This window comes from Carlito syrichta, unplaced genomic scaffold, assembly GCF_000164805.1.
Source record: "Carlito syrichta isolate Samal-C Ts95f unplaced genomic scaffold, Tarsius_syrichta-2.0.1 Scaffold201341, whole genome shotgun sequence".
Lineage (NCBI taxonomy): Eukaryota > Metazoa > Chordata > Mammalia > Primates > Tarsiidae > Carlito > Carlito syrichta.
The window spans coordinates 43051-61711 of record NW_007145437.1 but is presented as its reverse complement, the minus strand read 5'-3'; positions in this window follow the sequence as shown (position 1 = coordinate 61711).

Below are 18661 nucleotides of genomic sequence, written 5' to 3'. Positions count from 1 at the left end.
CTAACAAATCATCTAAGAAAACTGGAAAAGCAAGACCACCAAAACAACAACTTCAGCAGAAGAATCCAGATCACCAAAATAAAAGTCCAAATTTAGGACATAGAAGGCAAAAAGATAATACAAAAAACCAATGAAACAGGAAGCTGGTTCTTTGAAAGGGTAAACAAGATTGATGGACCCCTAGCTAGACTGACCAAGGAAAAGATAGAAAAATCCCGAATAAACACAATCAGTAATGCAAAAAGATCAAATCACAACTGACCTCAAAGAAATACAAAAGATTATCAGAGACTACTATGTATATTTGTATGGGAAAAAAATCTTGAAAAGCTAAAGGAAATGGAAGACTTTCTGGCATCACACAACCCTTTCCAGGTGAAACAAGAAGAAATTGAGACCTTAAATAGACCAATAACAATCTAGAAAATTGACTATGTCATAAGAAAACTACCTACAAAAAAAAAAGTCCTGGACCAGATTGCTTTACAGCAGAATTCTACAAAACATACAAGGAGGAACTGATACCAATCCTATTAGAAGAATTCTAGGCAATCGAGAGATAGAACTCTTGCCAAATCTTTTTATGAAGCTAACATCATATTGATACCCCAAACCAGGTAAAGCTCCAACAAAGAAAGAGAACTACAGGCCAATATCCTTGATGAACATAGATGCTAAAATTTTCAGCAAGATCCTAGCAAACTGGATCCAACAACATATCTCAAAAATAATCCACCACAACCAAGTATGCTTCATCCCTGGGATGCAGGGCTGGTTCAACATTCATAAGACCATACATGTAATTAAATACATCAACAGATGTAAAAACAAAAACCTCATGATTATATCATTAGACATGGAATAAGTTTCTGATAAAATCCAGCACCCCTTCTTGATAAAAACCCTTGAACGTCTAGTTGTAAATGAAATATACCTCAAAATAGTAAGAGCCATCTGTGAGAAACCCACAGCCAGCATACTGCTAAACAGACAGAAATTGAAACCATTTCTCCTGAAAATTAGAACAAGACAAGGATGCCCACTCTTACCCCTCCTATTCAATGTAGTGTTGGAAGTCCTAGCTAGAGCAATCAGACAAGAGAAGGAGAGCAGGAGTATCCAAATAGGAAAAGAGGAAGTCAAGTAATCCCTCTTTGCAAACAACATGGTACTATGCCTTAAAAACCCAAGCAAAGCTGTAAAAAACCTTCTTGTACTGATAAATGACTTTGGTGAAGTCTCCGGGTACAAAATAGATGCACAAAAGTCAGTAGCATTTCTATACACCAACAACAAACAAACTATATGTTCAATCATACTCATTTAGTAAAAATATGGATCTCTATTTCTAAGCTTTCTAATTTGTTCCATTGGCATATTTACTTATGTATTTATTTCTGTACCAATACGGTCATAATTATCATAACTCTATATGTGCTTAAGATGTTTAAGTGATTATAATACAAAATTGTATTGAGAACATTACAAGATAATAAAAAACCCAACTATCTTTTCATCAAGTTTCATAATTATTATGATCAATTTGATGTACAGAACCCATGTAAGATGTTTAAATGTAGTAAACCAAGGAGTCATTTTTTAAAAGATAAGGACTAATTGTTGTTATCTAAGTCTAATTTGAGAAGATAATTTATAATAAAAAAGCAAATGGGGAAGCACTGATTCTTAATTAGGGGTACATACACGAATAAATTGTAGAAGCTTTCAGAATTCACATATGGTTGATTAGTCCCAAAGAAGTCTAGGATATAGGCTAGCAAGTATATTTTGAGAAAGCTCCAAGCCAGGCACAGTGGCCCACACCTGTAATTCCAGTACTTTGGGAGGCAGGGGTGAGAGGATTATCTGAACCCACAGGTTTGAGAACTGCCTGGGCAACTTGATGAGACCTTATCTCTACAATAAATCAAAAAATTAGCTCATTAGCGTATAACTCATTAGCATATAACTTTGAAAATGTTAAAAAAATTTCCAATTTTCTTAACTATAAAATGGGGGGCAGGAGACACCTACCTAAAGGGGTTTTTAAAGACTGGCAAGCATGGATAAATCTGATTTGTCATTTCCCTTTAATCTTGGTTTCCTGATCTGTAAAATGGAACTAATAATTGTCTAGTACAAAGAATTGTCCAAAGCGTCTAAGCAAAGCAAACAATATGGAAGTAGTTTATACACTGAGAAACATTATGAAAAGATAAGATATTTTCATCTAAAAAGCTGTCAGATCAAAGAGGAGCTAAGGGACAAGGGAACAGTGAATCTACCTAGTCCAAGAAACTTTAGGGATTTAGTGTCAGTTTCTAAGTGACTCTGAAAATGCTCTTTTGTGAACCTCCCAAGGTCAGTATGGCCATTTATCGGGTAACACAAGCAGCAGTGGAGTGATGGGTAATATTTCCTTAGCCCTAACCTCAAGGCAACCATGCTGTGGGTCTCCTTAGTGCAGTTCGCTTATAATCTCTGCCCACTTGATCTTCACCTAGTTAACTTGTGTATTACTTGGCAGCAAAAGTGACTTGGGCAGCAAATTGGAATTGAATAGCCTTCTCAAGAAAACTTGGGTGCAAGTAAGATAGAAATCCTAACTAGCTGCATGCATCCACCAATTCCGAGACAGCCTCTTCATCCTGACTAATAAACTGGAATCTGTTCCCAAAGCTGATTTTTTTAATAAAAAAGAATTTCTGCTGAAGCAAATGAAAGTGTACTTGGGTCACATATACTTATCACGTTCACATTTCTAACTTACACAATAGACAGCCATAACAAAACACGTTTCTCAGTCAACATGAGCATATTTAACAAACTCTGGAGTCCCCAACACAGTCCCAGGTGCTGTTCACGTGCCAACAGCTGTATTCAAGGAAGAAGCATTCCATAAATGATAGAACTTGGAACCAACTAGCTGAAAAGAAGCATATTTCTTAGGTGTGTTAATTATTTTTCTAGTACTATGAACATTAGTCAACATTTTGTTTATACTTATCTTTGATTAATATTAGTTCCTTTAAATAAAACCCTTCTAGTTTCTATTGTGCTTAAAAATAACTTTTGATTTTAATGTATAAATTATGTATAACAGGCAAAGAAAAAAAAAGCAAAAATATCTGTTAATTTTATTGTATACTGTAGGACCTGGCCAGATTAAAATTCTCTGCAATCCTTCCTGTCAGGTAACAAAAGTAACGCTAACTGACCTTCGAAGTTTGGTTCAGTGTCTTCAAGAAGATACCTTCAGTCCTGTCTCAGCTAAGTACCTCCCAAATACTGTGAATATATACATTTAGGGTTATATTCACCATATGCTACCTGTGAAATGATATATTTTTATATATGCCCCCCCCCATTAAACTTAATGTCTATCTTAAGGACAGTCTCATTTTAAGCCAGTATCTCTCACAGTACTTGGCACCAGCTGGGTTACTCCTTAAATGTCAGTTGAATGAAACTGAAGTGATACTACCTTTTGTTGTAATCCATTCTTACACTATTCAGATGCACAGAGGGCTGGGCATATTTTGCTAAATAAAGATGAGATGTGAAATCTTCACTTCATAATCTGCTGTTTCTCTCTTGCTAACCCTCAACCAAGAAGACTGATAAACTGTTCAGAAACCCAACAAAGCTGGCTGGAAAGGGACCATTATGTCCAAATTACAGAAAGCATGAAAAAGAAATAAAAGAATTTCTTTAGAGGTATCAAGTTAGAAGTGTTAAGATGACTTAGAAGCCAGGTTAAAAGAAATATTTTCAAAGAAACAAGTTTCTGACTTCCTGAAAATAACAATATCGGAATAAGACTCTTAGCTGTATACTAGCCTCTACTATAGCAGCTTAACTTATTTTCATACTGTATTTGGGTGACATATTTGAAGACACTCTAGTAATGATGAGTTATCTAGAGTATTATCATGGCTATTTAATTATAAATTATATTTCTCTAGGATGTGATTTTTGAAGTTTTAATACAATGTTTAATTATATTCATGTATATTTTTTCCCTAAAGACTTACATGAGAAGAATATTTCTTTGAAAACTTGCATTTTTTTCCAAAATTATTGTGTGTTCTTTATGTAGCACTAAATATAGGTTAACCAGTTTCTTGATACTAATTTTAAAAATAGATTAACTATATGGATGAACTCAAGCGGAAAGCCATGTTTGCAATTTGTAAAACTTCCATTTGGCTGTTAGTGAGAAGTATAGTATTTTAGTGTTTAAGTAGATATGCTTTGGAGTTGCCCAGATGTGGGATTAAATATAACTTTTACAAATTATCAGCTGAGACTTCAGGGAGTACTGTGTGAACTCTTTGAGCAGCAGCTTTCTCATTTATAAAATAATAACACTCTAATATGTTATGGCTTGCTGTGAGGTGCTAAGTGCTCAACTGGTAGCTATTGGTGTACCCTCTGTGAAGCAATTTTTATTACTATTCCCTTGATGACAAAATATTTCCTCAGTGGCTGTTGAATTGGGTATTTTTCAATTTCATGCCTTTTGTAGGAAAGACAGATTACTATCTTCCCTTTAATACTTACTATTATCCAGTGATTTGTTTCCTTCCACCAGTCTCCTGGCCTCTATGATTCTATGCTTAGGACAGTCCTCATTGGTTGTTAATTTTGCCTTTCATACAGAGTCTGTTGACTTGACCAGTTTGTTTACCTCTTGTATACGTTAGTCATACCCATATGTATTTCTGAACATCTTATTCTAACTACAAAATGTCTCTTACATGGTCTTTAAATGTATTGTTTATTTTGAAAATTAGGTGTATTCTCCTAGGCAAGTCCCCACACCCTCCACTTCCTCCAGCCTACCTCTGTCCCAGTCAAACTTGCTTTCCTTCGGTTACATCTGTCCCAACCAAGCTTGCTTCCCTTTGGTCACAATATCAGCTTCTATGTCTTCCCCAGTCTGTTCCTGTGTATGGCTCAGGGTGGTCTCTTACTTTGTTCTGCCTTGTCTCTTCTTATTTTTCTGGATAACTTTTCTCATAGGATTTGTTGTAGGTGTAACATTTTATCAGCAAACAGACCAGGGACCACCCTTACTATTAATGCATTCCTGGATTTACTTAAACAAAATCACAGCATTTTGAAGCTGATATCTATCTTAGATATTAAGTAATCTGACCTAGAGACATTGGTGCACAACAAACATTGCCTGTCCTTTTTTTTCAATTACAATTACTCCTTGAAAGCAAAGTTTACATTTTATGCACATCTTCATGTGTCTATACAAATAAATGTGCTTTGATGCTGAGAAAATGCTCAATAATATAAAAGATTTTGATATAGTTTTAGAAGCTAAATACCAAAGCACTGTTCCTGTAGTGGGTGATCTTGTCAGTGCCTAAAACCAATGGTTGAGGTGACCTGGAATTTTTGCCTCTGCCATATTTCCATGTTTGCTCCCTGTCATCTGTTAGGCCTCTGGACAAACTCAATGCTCATAAAGGACAGTGCGTGTTGTCTGTAGGAAAGAAAATGTGGGCTCTGATAATGGACAGATCTGGATTGAAATCTACCACTTGACTAGCTCATGGCTTTGGTTAAATCAAAGCTCTCTGGGCTTTGATGAGGACAATAATGCAAACCTGAAGTGAGAACTAGATACTAATCTGAATAAGTACCTACTACATATGTGCTCCATAATTGCCAGTTATTAGTATTAAAGTTTATTGGATATAATTAGGGGAAATGCACATAAAGGATTGATAAAATAGTCAATAGTCTCCAAAATAGTCTCCCAAAAGGAAATAAGTAATAAAATGAAACTGATGGAACTAGAGACACTGCTAGATATTGACGCTCACTTATTTCATTAGTTTTTAAAAGATACATAAAATATTAAGGCTCAAGTTTTAAAAAAAGTAAAAATAAGAGAGGTGGAGATGAGACCGAAGATAATGTTATGTCAAAAAACAGTAAAATTTAGTTTTAAAAGAACAAGTCACATCTTTTCTTTTTTTTTTCCCTGTCATTTGGAAAAGTACAATTTTGCTTGATTGCTTTTACTCACTTTTTCCACCAGTAGTGTTGTTTAGTGGAATACAGATAAAAATAGGTAAACTGTGGGGTATCATTCAACTGCTCATTGATGTGGTGGTATAGAAATATATTGATGGACTTTGTGGTCACATAGATCTAGATTTGAATCTTATCACCTCTTATTTAGAATATTATGAGATAATGTAGAAATAAAAGTAGCTAGCTGGGCACAGTGATTACACCTGTAATCCCAGCACTTTGGAAGACAGAAGTGAGAGAATTGCCTGAGCCCAGAAGTTTGAGACCAGCCTGGACAATTTGGTGAGACCCTGTCTCTACAATAAATAAAAAAGTTAGCTGGACTTGGTGGCACGCACCTGTAATTCCAGCTACTTGGTTAAGGTGGAAGGATCGCCTGAGTCCAGCAGATCAAAGTAGCTGTGATCGTGCCACTGCACTCCAGCCTGGATGGCAGAGTGAGACTCCTACTCAAAAAAAAAAAAAAAAAAATCTAGCAAAAGTCCTTAGGTCAGAACATGTTTTACTTCAATTTTCCCAAAGATGATTTTAATCAGCAACCACTTCTCTTCTATCTCCCTAAGGAGTATTAGATGCAAATGGCAGTCTAATGTCCATACAAGGCTGTAGAGCTGTGACATTGTCTCTCAAGGATGTTTGTTGCATACCCAGTGAGTGCACGTGAAGCTTTCATACAGCAGCCTTTACTGTAAGAAGCTGAAGCAATACACAGAATTTCTCATTAAAGGCAAACAGTAATCATCTGACAAAGTTTATTCTGGCCATGTTTGGGAATGTTTAGAAAATCGGAGGAAATCTGATAGGCTAGAAGTGACACAAGCCTTAAAGTCGAACACATATACCTAAATTCCTGCTTTTCCTTTAATGGATTCAGTGAATTTGGAGTGATGTTTTATCTGTCTGAGCCTCGGTTTCTTTGTGAAATGGAAATAAGAGAGACAACTTTGCTGACACTTTGTGATGATCAAATGAGACAACATATTCTAAATATCTGACACATAGCAGGTGCTTAAATGGTGGCTCTCTGCACCTCTCCCTCATCTGTAGAAATCATTGTAAAAAAAATTCAATGTTAATGGTCATTCAAATTATCTTATGTCAGTTTTTCTCCTTGGAGCTTACATTGTTAAAATAAATTGGGAAAGACAACCCACAGAATGAAAGGAAACATTTGCAAGGTCTATATCTAATAAGACTCTAGTATCTAGAATATATAAAGAACTCTTACAACCTCAGAAGAAAAAAGAAAAATAACCCAATTTTAAAATGGGCAAAAGACTTAATTAGACTTTTCTTTAAAGAAGACATACAAATATTTCATTAAGTGCATGAAACTATGCTCAATGATATTAGTCACTAAGGAGATGAAAATCAAAATCACAAGGAGATACCACTTCACACCCACTGGGATAAGCATAATCAAAATGACAGACAATAGTGGAGAAATTGCTGGGAGGAATGTAAAATGTGCAGCTGCTTTGTGAAACAGTTTGGCAGTTCCTCAAAAAAGCTAAACATAGAGTTAGCAGACGACCTGGCAATTTCACTCCTAGGTATATATTGCAAGAGAAAGGAAAACATATGTCTACAAAAAAACTTATGCACAAATGTTCATAGCAGCATTATTCATAACAGCTGAAAAAGTGGAAACAACCCAAATGTCCATCAACATATGAATGGATAAACAAAATATGATGTATCCATACATAGGAATATTATTTACAATAAAAAAAGAAACGAAATATTGAGACGTTTCAACATGAATGAACCCTGGGAACATTATGCTAAGTAAAGTGAAGCAGATCACAAAAGATCACATATTGTGTTATTCCATGTATAGGAAATGTCCAGAATTGGCAAATTCATAGAGTCAGAAAATGGACTAATGGTTGCCAAGGAGTGGAGGGAAAAAAGAATCAGAAGTGACAGCTCATGGATTAGGTTTTGTTTTGTTTGTAAATAGACTACTTTTAAGAGCAGGTTCAAATTCATGGTAAAATGGAGTGCAAGATACAAAGATTTCTCATATACCCTTTGTCACTCCCATAGGCACAGCTTCTCCAGTAGCAAAATCCCAGCCTGCAGTGGTACATTTGTTGCCAGTGATGAACCTGTGCGGGTATATCATTATCACCCAAACACAACAGTTTACATGAGGGTTCACTCTTGGTGTTGCACTTTCTGTGGGTTTGGATAAATGTATAATGACGTGTATCCATCATTATAGTGTCACAAGAGTAGTTTCACCACCCTTAAAATTCTTTGTGCTTTGCCTATTCATGCCTCATTCCCCAACTTTTGGAAAACACTGCATTTTTTTTCTAGGATTCAGGGCTACATATCTCATTGCTGAATATCACTATGGTCACCTTCAAAATACTCCCCTTGGGAAGCTACGCAATGATGCCAGCACCTAGTCCACCTGTCAAAGCAAATTTTTTTTTGAGTTGGAGTCTTACTCTGTCACCCAGGCTGGAGTGCAGTGGCATGCTCATAGCCACCGTAACCTCGACCTGCTGGGCTCAGGCGATCCTTCCACCTCAGCCTTCCAAGTAGCTGAAACTACAGGCATATACCACCATGCCTAGCTAATTTTAAAAAATTTATTGCAGCGATGCCGTCTCGCCAAGTTGCCCAGACTGGTATCAAGCCACTGGGCTCAGGCATTCCTCTTGCATCTGCCTCTCAAAGGGCTGGGATTACAAGTGTGAGCCAGCACACCCAGCTCAGAGCAATTTTGGAACTCTTTTTTCTGGAATGGTCATCATAGCTGTCATTGTATTACCCTTGATGTTATCAAAATGTCTTCTTTTCAATATTTCCTTTATCTTTGAGTAAAGAAAAAAATCATTGGGTGACATATTAAGTGAGTAGGGAGAATTTTCTGATATAGTTATTTATTTACTGCTAAAAACTCCCTCACAGACAGTGCTGTTTGTGCTGGTGCATTATTGTGATGCAAGAGCTCCTTCTGGACCACTTTTTGCACACACCTTTCTCATGCCAAGGTTTTAGTTAAGATTTTCCTAACTTTCTCTATTGATGTTTATTTGATCTGTCATGCTTCTCACAGTCAGCTGATGATTTTGACACACAATTTGATTAATTTTTGCAATTATTTTGTCAGTTCTGCTTGTAACTGACTGTGGTGACCTCTCTTCATCTGTGATGCTTTCTCTCCCCTCAGAAAAATGCTTAATCCATTTGTACACTGCCATTTCTTCAGGGCATTATCCTCATAAACTTGGACTAACATGTCCCAGTTTTCACTTCTACTCTTGCTGATTTTAACAAGAAATTTAATATTTGTTTATTGCTCTAATTCAAGCTCTGACATTCTCATGATGACACATAAAAACATGCAACAACAATAGTGAATGCCACTCAGCAAGACACTGCCACATGTTGGCACAAGCACAGCTGTGAGTCACTGATATTCCCAGGTTATGAAACCTTACTGAGTTGTGCAGTGCTGCCAATGTAAGTGCACAGTGGCAAGTTCGCAAACTTAATTGTCAGACTCCATATGTAGTCTTTCTTCAGATTAGCTTCTTTCATTTAGTAAAATGCATTTAAGTTTCCTTCATGTGTTTTATGGTTTGATAACTCACAGCTCGTTTCTTTTTAGTGCTAAATATTATTTCATTATCTGGATGTACCACAGTTTATCCATTGATCTTCTATAGGATGTCACTTCCAAGTTTTGGCAAGCATGAATAAATATCCATGTGCTATAAACATCCATGTGCAAGATTTGTGTAAATATAAGTTTTTAACTCATTTGAGTAAATACCAAGGAATGTGATTGTTGGATCATACGATAAGGGTATGTTTAATGTTGTAAGAACTTCCAAACTATCTTCCAATGTGTCTGTACCCTTTTGAATTCCCACTAAAAATGAATGAGAGTTTCTGTTACTTCCTATCCTTGCCAGCATTTGATATTGTAATTCTTTTTGATTTTGGTCATTCTATGATATGTCATAATATCTCTTTGTTATTTTAATTTATAATTCTCTAATGACATGATGTTGAACACATTTTCTTGTGCTTTTTGATGTCTATATAACTTCTTTGGTAGGCATCTGTTCATTTTTTGAGTTATTAATTTTCTTACTGCTGAATTTTAACAGTTCTTTGAATGTTCTTGATTATAGTGTGTTATTAGATATATTTTTTAAAAATATTTTCTCTATGGCATGCCTTCCCATTCTTTTGACAGTACCTTTCACTAAGCAGAAGTTTTTAATTTTAATGAAGTCCAGGTAATCAACTATTTTTTTCATGGAGCATGATTTTGTTGTATTTAAAAATTCATCACCATACTCAAGGTCACCTAGATTGTTCCTTAGCTTATTTTTTAGAACTTTTGTAATTTTGTGCTTTACATGTAGGTCTATAATTTAGTCTGGTTTTTTTTCTGTATGTGTGAAGGGTATAAGAAGTGTGATTAGATTTTTTTCTTTTCTTTCTTTGTCTCTCTCTCTCTCTCTTTTTTTTGCTTGTGAATGTCCAGTTGTTTTAGCTATTTTTTGAAAATTTGTTGAAAAGGCTGTCTTTACTTCACTGTACTGCCCTTGTTCCTGTATCAAAGAGCATTTAACTATATTTATGTAGATCTATATCTAGAGTCTATTCTGTTTCACTGATCTGTTTGTTTATTATTTGTCCAATATAAAATTGTTTTGATTGCTGTAACATTATAGTAAGTCTTGAAGTAGAGTAGTGTAGGTCCTCTGACTTTATTCTTCTTCTTTGATATAGTGTTTCTTTTTACTCTAGGTCTTTTGCCTGGATCAATATCCACAAAATAACTTGCTGTGAGTTTGATTGGGAATTACATTGACCCTATAGATCAAATTGGGAAGAACTGACATCTTACAATATTGAGTCTGCCCATCATAAACATGAAATATCTTTCCTTTTATTTAGTACTTCATTGATGTCTTTGATCAGAGTTTTTATCATTTTCTTCATACAGATCTTGTACTTATTTTGTCAGATTCATACCTAAGTATTTCAACTTGGGGGATCTTACATAAATGGTATTATGTTTTTAATTTCAAATTAAACTTGTTCATTGCCAGCATATAGGAAAGTGACAGACTTTTGTATATTAACCTTGCACCCTACAACCATGTCATAATCACTTATGATTATCAGGAGGTTTTTTTTTTTTTTTTTTGGTCAGTTTTTTTGGTCAGATTTTCTACATAGATGATCTTATCTTCTGTGAACAAGGACAGTTTTATTTTTTTCTTCCTAATCAGGATATTTTTAAAAAAAATTTTCTTCTCTTATGACATTAGATAAGACTTCTAGTACAATGTTGGAAAAAAAAAATGGTAAAAGGAGATGTCATTGCCATGTTACTTCCCATAGTGGAAAAGGCTTGAGGTTTTCACCATAAGGTATGATATTAGCTGTAAGTTTTTAGTAGATGTTCTTTATCAAGTTGAGGGAATTTCCCTCTATTCCTAGTTTGCTGATAGTCTTTATCATAAATGGGTGTTGGATTTTGTCAAATGCTTTTTCAGTATCTCTTAAGATGATTAGGTGATTTTTGTTTTTACCCTATTGATATGATAAATTACATTAATTGATTTTCAAACTTCAGACCAGCCTTGCATATCTAAGATAAATCCCGTTTTTCACAGTGTATAATTATTTTTATATTTTGTTTGAATCAATTTGATAAAATTGTGTTGAGGATTTTTAAATCTATGTTCATAAGAGATATTGGTCTTTAGTTTTCTTTTATTTGTAATGTTCTTGTCCAGTTTTGGTACTATGGTAATGTTGGCCTCAGATGAATTAGAAACATTTCCTTTGCTTCTGTCTCATGAAAGATTATAGACTGTTGGTATAATTCCTTCCTTAAATATTTGGTATAATTTACCAGGGAACATATCCAGACCCAGTGCTTTGTTTTGGAGGATTATTAATTATCGATTCAATTTTTAAAATAGATATAGTCCTATTCAGATTGTCTATTTCTACTTCTTTGATTTCTGGCAGATTGGGCCATTTGAGGAATTGGTTAATTTTATCTAGATTATCAAACTTGGAGGCATAGAGTTGTTTATAGTAATTTTTATTAACCTTTTAATGTCCATGGGATCTCTAGTGATATTCCCTCTTTCATTTTTGATATTTGTATGTCTCTTCCTTTGGATTTAGTTTGTTCTTTTTTTTTTTTTTTTTTTTCTAGTTTCCCAAGGTGGAAGCTTACATGATAGATTCTATATTTCTTCTTTTCCAATATATGCATTCTATGCCATACATTTCCCTCTAAGCATTTCTTTCACTGCATCCCCTAAATTTTGATATGCTGTATTTCACTTTTATGTAATCCAAAATACTTTTAAATTTCTTTTGAGATTTTTTTTATCCATGTGTTATTTAGATGTGTGTTGTTTAACCTTCTTGTATTTTGCTGTTGTTGGATGACATAGTCTCTAGAGGTCAATTAAGTCCAGTTTGTTGATGGTGTTGTTGAGTTAAACTATGTTTTCTGATTTTCTGCTTGCTGTATCTTCCACTTTTAATAGAGGGATGTTGAAATCTTCAACTCTGATAGTGGATTTATCTATTTCCTCTTGAAGTTAACTCAGTTTTTGCCTCACATATTTTGCTACTCTGTTGTTAGGCACATAGATATCAAGAATTATTATGTCTTCTTGGAGTATTGATTCCTTTATGTTATGTCCCTTTTTGACCCTGATAACTTTCTCTTTTTTGCATCTGTTCTATGTGAAATTAACATTAGCTATTTTTACTTTCCTTTGACTGGTGTTATCAAAGTATATCATTCTTTTTGTGTGTGTGTGAGAAAGCAGGATTTATTGAGAGAACAGAAAAGCTGCCACAGTGGGAGGGGACCAGAAGCAGTTGCCCAAAGTATATCATTCTTTATTCATTCACTTCTAATCTATGTCTTTATATTTAAAATGGATTTCTTGTAGACAACAAATAGTTGGATCTTGTTTTATTTATTTATTTTGTCCACTCTAATACTCTTCGTCTTTTAATAGGTACATTTAGATCATTGGTGTTCAAAGTGATTACTGATTCTGTTAGATTAATGTCTGTCATATTTATTATCATTTTATATTTGTTGCACTTATTGTTTGCTTCAATTTTTTCCACTTTTCTACCTTTTGTGGTTTTCATTGAGCATTTAATCTAATACCATTTTATCTTTCTTAGCATATTGGTTACTGTTTTTAAAACTATTTTTTGTTCAATTATTTTTCTGAGTCAGGTCTCACTCTGTCACCCAGGTTGGAATGCAGTGGCATGATCACAGTTCACTGCAGCCTCAACCTCCTGAGCTCAAGTAATTCTCCTGCCAAAGCCTCCCAAGTAGCTGGGACTACAGCTAGTGTGCCACCACACCCAGCTAATTCTTTGTATTTTTTGTAAAGATGAGGGCTTATTATGTTTCCCAGCCTTGTCTCGAATGCCTAGGCTTAAGAAATCCTTTTACCTCAACCTCCCAAAGCGTAAAATTACAGGTGTGAGTCACCACACCTAGCCTTATTTAATAATTATTTTTAATATTTCAGGTTTTTAAAAAAAACTATTTTACTATTTTGTTCTAGAGTTTGCAATATACATTTGCAACTAATCCAAGCCCATTTTTAAAAACAGTATACCATTTCATCACTAGTGTGAGTAACTTCTAATAATAAAATAATCCTAATTGCTTCCTCTCATCCCTTGTATTACTGCTGTCTTTCATTTCACTTACATATAAGCATATATATGCATACATATGATATATACATAAGTATTTTCCTAATGGAATACATTGTTACTATTATTATATTGAACAAACTGTTATCTTACAGGTCAATTAAGAGTAAGAAAAATAAAGTTCTATTTTACCTTAATTTATTCCTTCCTTGATGCTCTTTTTTTCCTTACATAGATCTGAGTTTCTGACCTATATTATTTTCTTTCTCTCTTAAGAATGTATTTTAACATTTTTTTGAAAGGCAGGCTATTGGTGAAGATTTCTTCGACTGTCTGAAAAAAAAATGATTTCTTCTTCACTTTTAAAGGATAATTTAAGAGCATACAGTTTTATAGCTTGGTGGGTCCTCCCCCCAACACATAAAATATTTGCTTCACTCTCTTCTTGCTTATATGATTTCTGAGGATAATTCCGATATCATTCTTATCCTTGCTCCTCTACAGGTAAGATTTTTTTTTCCTCTCTGGCTTTTTTCAGAATTATTTCTTTATCTTTAATTTTATATAGTTTGAAATGATATGCCTAAATATACCTGTTTTGGTATTTAATTTTCTTGGTGTTCTCTGAGCTTTCTGGGTCTGTTGCGTGGTGCCTGATATTAATTTCATTGTTATTGCTTCAAATACTTCTTCTGTTCTTTCTTTTCCTACTGGTATTCCCATTTTGCTTATGTTATACCCTTCTTGTTGTCCCATAGTTCTTAGAAATTCTATCCTGATTTTTTTTAGTCTCTTTTTTCTTTGCTTTTGTGTATTAGATGTTTCTATTGACACATCTGCAAGCTCAGAGATTCTTTATTCAGTTATGTCCATTCTACCAATGAGCCCATTAAAAGCATTCTTCATCTCTGTTACAGTGTTTTTACTATCATTTCTTTTTTTATTCTTTCTGAGAATCTTTCTCTCTCTGCTTGCATTGTCAATTTATCTGTCCTGGCATCCTACGTAGGTTTCCATTAGCCCCCTTAGCATTTTAACAGTAATTTTTTCAAATTCGTGATGTATAATTCCAATATCCCTGCTATATCTGAGGCTGGCTCTGATGCTTCTGTCCTTTCAAATGGTGTTTTTTGCCTTTTAGTATATCTAGTACTTTTTCCTTTATGTTTGTATCTGATGTACTGCATAACAGACCTGCTGTTAATAGGCCTTTAGTAATGTGGCAAAGTATGGGAGAGGGGAAACATTCTATAGAACTGAGATTTGGTCCCCTCTTTAAGCAAGCCTTTGAACTGTGAACTTCATAAGTGCTTCTCAGTTTTCCTGCCTCCTAAAAAACTAGAGAGGGCTGGAGTTGGGTATTTCTCTTTTCCTAGTTCGCTTAGACTCTGACAAAACCCTAACAGTTTAAACTGTGGTAAAATAGTTTCTCCTGAGGACAGACTTTGTTAAGAAAAGCAGAGTGTTCTGGCCTATTTCAGAGCCTTGGTTCCCTGTCAGATGCCCATGGGATTTTTCTCCATTATCTTCTGTTATTTGGTTGAGTTCCTGGAGATAAAACTCAAAAAAGTGTGGAAGTACCCTATGACTGGGTCCCTCTGGAATTTTTAATGCTCAGACATATCCACAGGTTTTCCTACCCAAGCACTGGTTGGTTCCCACGACAGTGTCCACTTAGGGGTTCCTGCTTTGGTGAACTGTGATTCTTTGTATTGGCCCATCTCCCTAATTTTGGGGGTGGCAGCAATTTTTCTCTCTGACCTCAGTTTCCTGCAATATCTATTGATTTTTCAGTTTGTTCAACTTTTTACTTGTTAGGACAGAATGACAATTTCCAAACTCCTTATATGACAGACCAAAAACGGAAACTTCGAACTTTTTAAAGTAACGCAATTGCTCTGGAATTAGATAGAGATGATGGTTGAACAACTCTGTGAATATTCTGAAAAGCATTGAATTGTATACAATACTTTTAAAAAGAATTCTACAGCATGTCAATTATATCTCAATAATAAAATAATGGAAAATATTGGCCAGAATCCAAATGACCCTAACATTTTTCATTCCTGATGCCAAATCAAACAAAGCTTAAGCAATGCTATTTTTGATAAAAGTAGTCTTGTAATAAAATATAGTTGTTTTTGTTTTTTAAAGGTTATGTCGGAAAAAAAAAGAAAGAAAGAAAGAAAGAAAGAAAGAAAAAGAAAAACAGACCACAATATAATGCTGTTGGATGACACGGCAGTTGGTGTAATCCCATCAATTACAGTGCTTTTGGACATGATGGGAGGGAAGTCATGGGACAAGAAAGAATGGAGCTGAAGAGAGACATGAAAGCGACTCCTCAGAAAAAGCAAAAACAATTTGAATAAAAGAGTCTCTGTCCTAAAATCAAACACATTTAATTCTCTGTATAATACATTGAAGAATATCTTGTTCTTTAAAATGCCATTTCTCCAAGTAATTCTGATGTTCAAACATGATTACAAGATATGTGAAATTAGGCATCTTAACATGATACAACTACTCAGTACTCTTTACAGTGCAGTGTTTTCTGGTTTTTTGGTTTTTTTTTTGGTTGTTGTTTTTTGGCTTGAATGAATGTGTTCATCCTTAGTCAACAATTTTATCTGATAGCCCTTGTTCTTCCCTCCCAGACAAGATTCAAGATTTAGAACTCAGGTAGGAGGCAGTCTTTGTTCTAAAACTTTAGTCACAGATGACTTAGCCTCTGAGTTAGAATACAGGACCAGCCTCCAAAGAAGATTGATAAAACTAGTCAGATTTCAAAGCCCCAGCCACTTACGGGGAAAAGACTCCCAGATAACCCAGGCATTAGTTAGAAAACTAGAAAAATTAGTAATTATATAAACCAAGAGTGCAGAGGAGATAGAGACTCACAGAAAAGGTAAAACAGCTATACATGGATAGTCCTTGGGTGGAACAGATTTGTGTCTCAATTCTATAACTTGTGTCTAAACAATCATGATTAGAAGTTTGTCTTACGTCTCAAAAGATAGCCTTGAAAATATCTGTTGATCTTTCTGAAAGTGTTTAGGATCGGCATAGAACTGGACTAGATGGGGTCATGATTGGCTCAATGATGGGATGATAGGAGAGGCAGAGGTTGGAGAATTTGGGCACAGGCTGGCATGTGAGGAAGGTTTTCAGTGTGTGCTTAAAAACTCATTGTCATTTTAGGAAGAACCAAACAGCCTGGATTTGAATCCTGGATTTGAATCCTGGTTGTCATTTACTAGCTGAGTTACACTGGGCAAGTTGTATAACTTCTCATGCCTGAGTTTCCTTATGTGAGAAATGAAAAAAAAAAAATTAAAATTAAAAAAGTACTACTTTGTAGGATAATTTGTGTGTAATAAGTGCTGTATACATAATAGCTTTTGTAAGAAATCAAAAAACAAATGGCAATGAAAATAAATATATATGTGCATATAATTATTACATATATACATATATTCATATCCATACAACGTGTGGCATATGTACATACACTTACATGAACATATATTAAGAAAGCCATTACTAAACAAATGAAATTTAAGAAACTTTTAAAATTTGCTCTGGTAAGTCAATGCTTTTAGTCTCATCAGTTGGGACACTTAAGTTCTACATGTTATTTAATGAAATGACAGGAGTAAGTAGATGAAAGAAATATGGAGAATATGAAAGCATTCAAGTCTCACTGAGAAACTGCTTCAGTTCCAACACATCCTTGATTGCTGAGGAAAGCAAGCCTGTGATAAAATATCCAACGGTGCCCAGTAACCCTGAACTGAGTGATAGTTTAAGGCCAGATCTTCCTGGAACCCTGGCTTAAGGCTGCCTCTTCCCACCACTTTTACTGTGCAAGGATATTTTCATCGTCAAAACATCTCATTGATTGGATTATCATATTTTGGAATCATGGTATAATATGTATTAATATTTCCTTGAAAATGTGTGGAATATGGAAGGCTGAGGCGGATCGCCTAAACCCAGCAAGTTGAGGCTGCAGTGGCCGTAAGTGTGCCACTGCACTCCAGCCTGGGCAACAAGAGTGAGACTCCAACTGAAAAAAAATAAAAATAAAAAAATAAGAAAATGTACTATGTATTTATATTTTCTTGGGAAAATAAAAAAGAATATTCAGTTAACAATAAGGAAATAAAACTAATATGAATAATCAAATTCTAAGCAGAATTCTCTAATTCAGAAGGAGGATTACGATATATATAATCGTGACTGCCATTTTCTCGCTGTTCTTCAGCTTCATTTTATGCCTTCCTGCAGAAAAGTGAATCTCATTGTTATGCTCTACTATTGCAACTTGTAAAGAGAAGGGAAAACTATTTCTTAAAACTCTAACATAGGTATAGTTCACTCATGAGTTTAGTAGCCTGGGACAGACCTGGGTTTGATTCCTGCTCCATTGACTAAGTGAGTGGCTCATGCAAATATTTCGACTTGAGCTTGTTTCCTCTTATGTGAAGTGGCAATAATATTAGTCATCACATCCTCACAGGTAATTAAGTACTTGACATAGTACTTTACACATACTAAGTTTAAAAATTCTAGCTATTACCAATTTATTCAAAGTTCATATATGCTACATTATAATTACACTCGTTTACTAAACTAATAATTGATTTTTGTTCTTGGCTTTAAGAAAATCCAGTGGTTCCAAACTTTGTGTTTAGCATGACCATTTGTTTCTTCTTGAACTCCAGTGTGTCTGTTGCTGACCCTAGACTTTACCCTTAGCTTATCATCAGTTCTATCTTATCATTGAATAAAATAGAATTTAACTTAACTTTATATAAAGTTAAGGAATCAGCAATCTACACAGCTGAATGAGAATTCTGGAAATGACCTTCTCAGCAAATGTGCTGACAAAAAAGCACCTCCA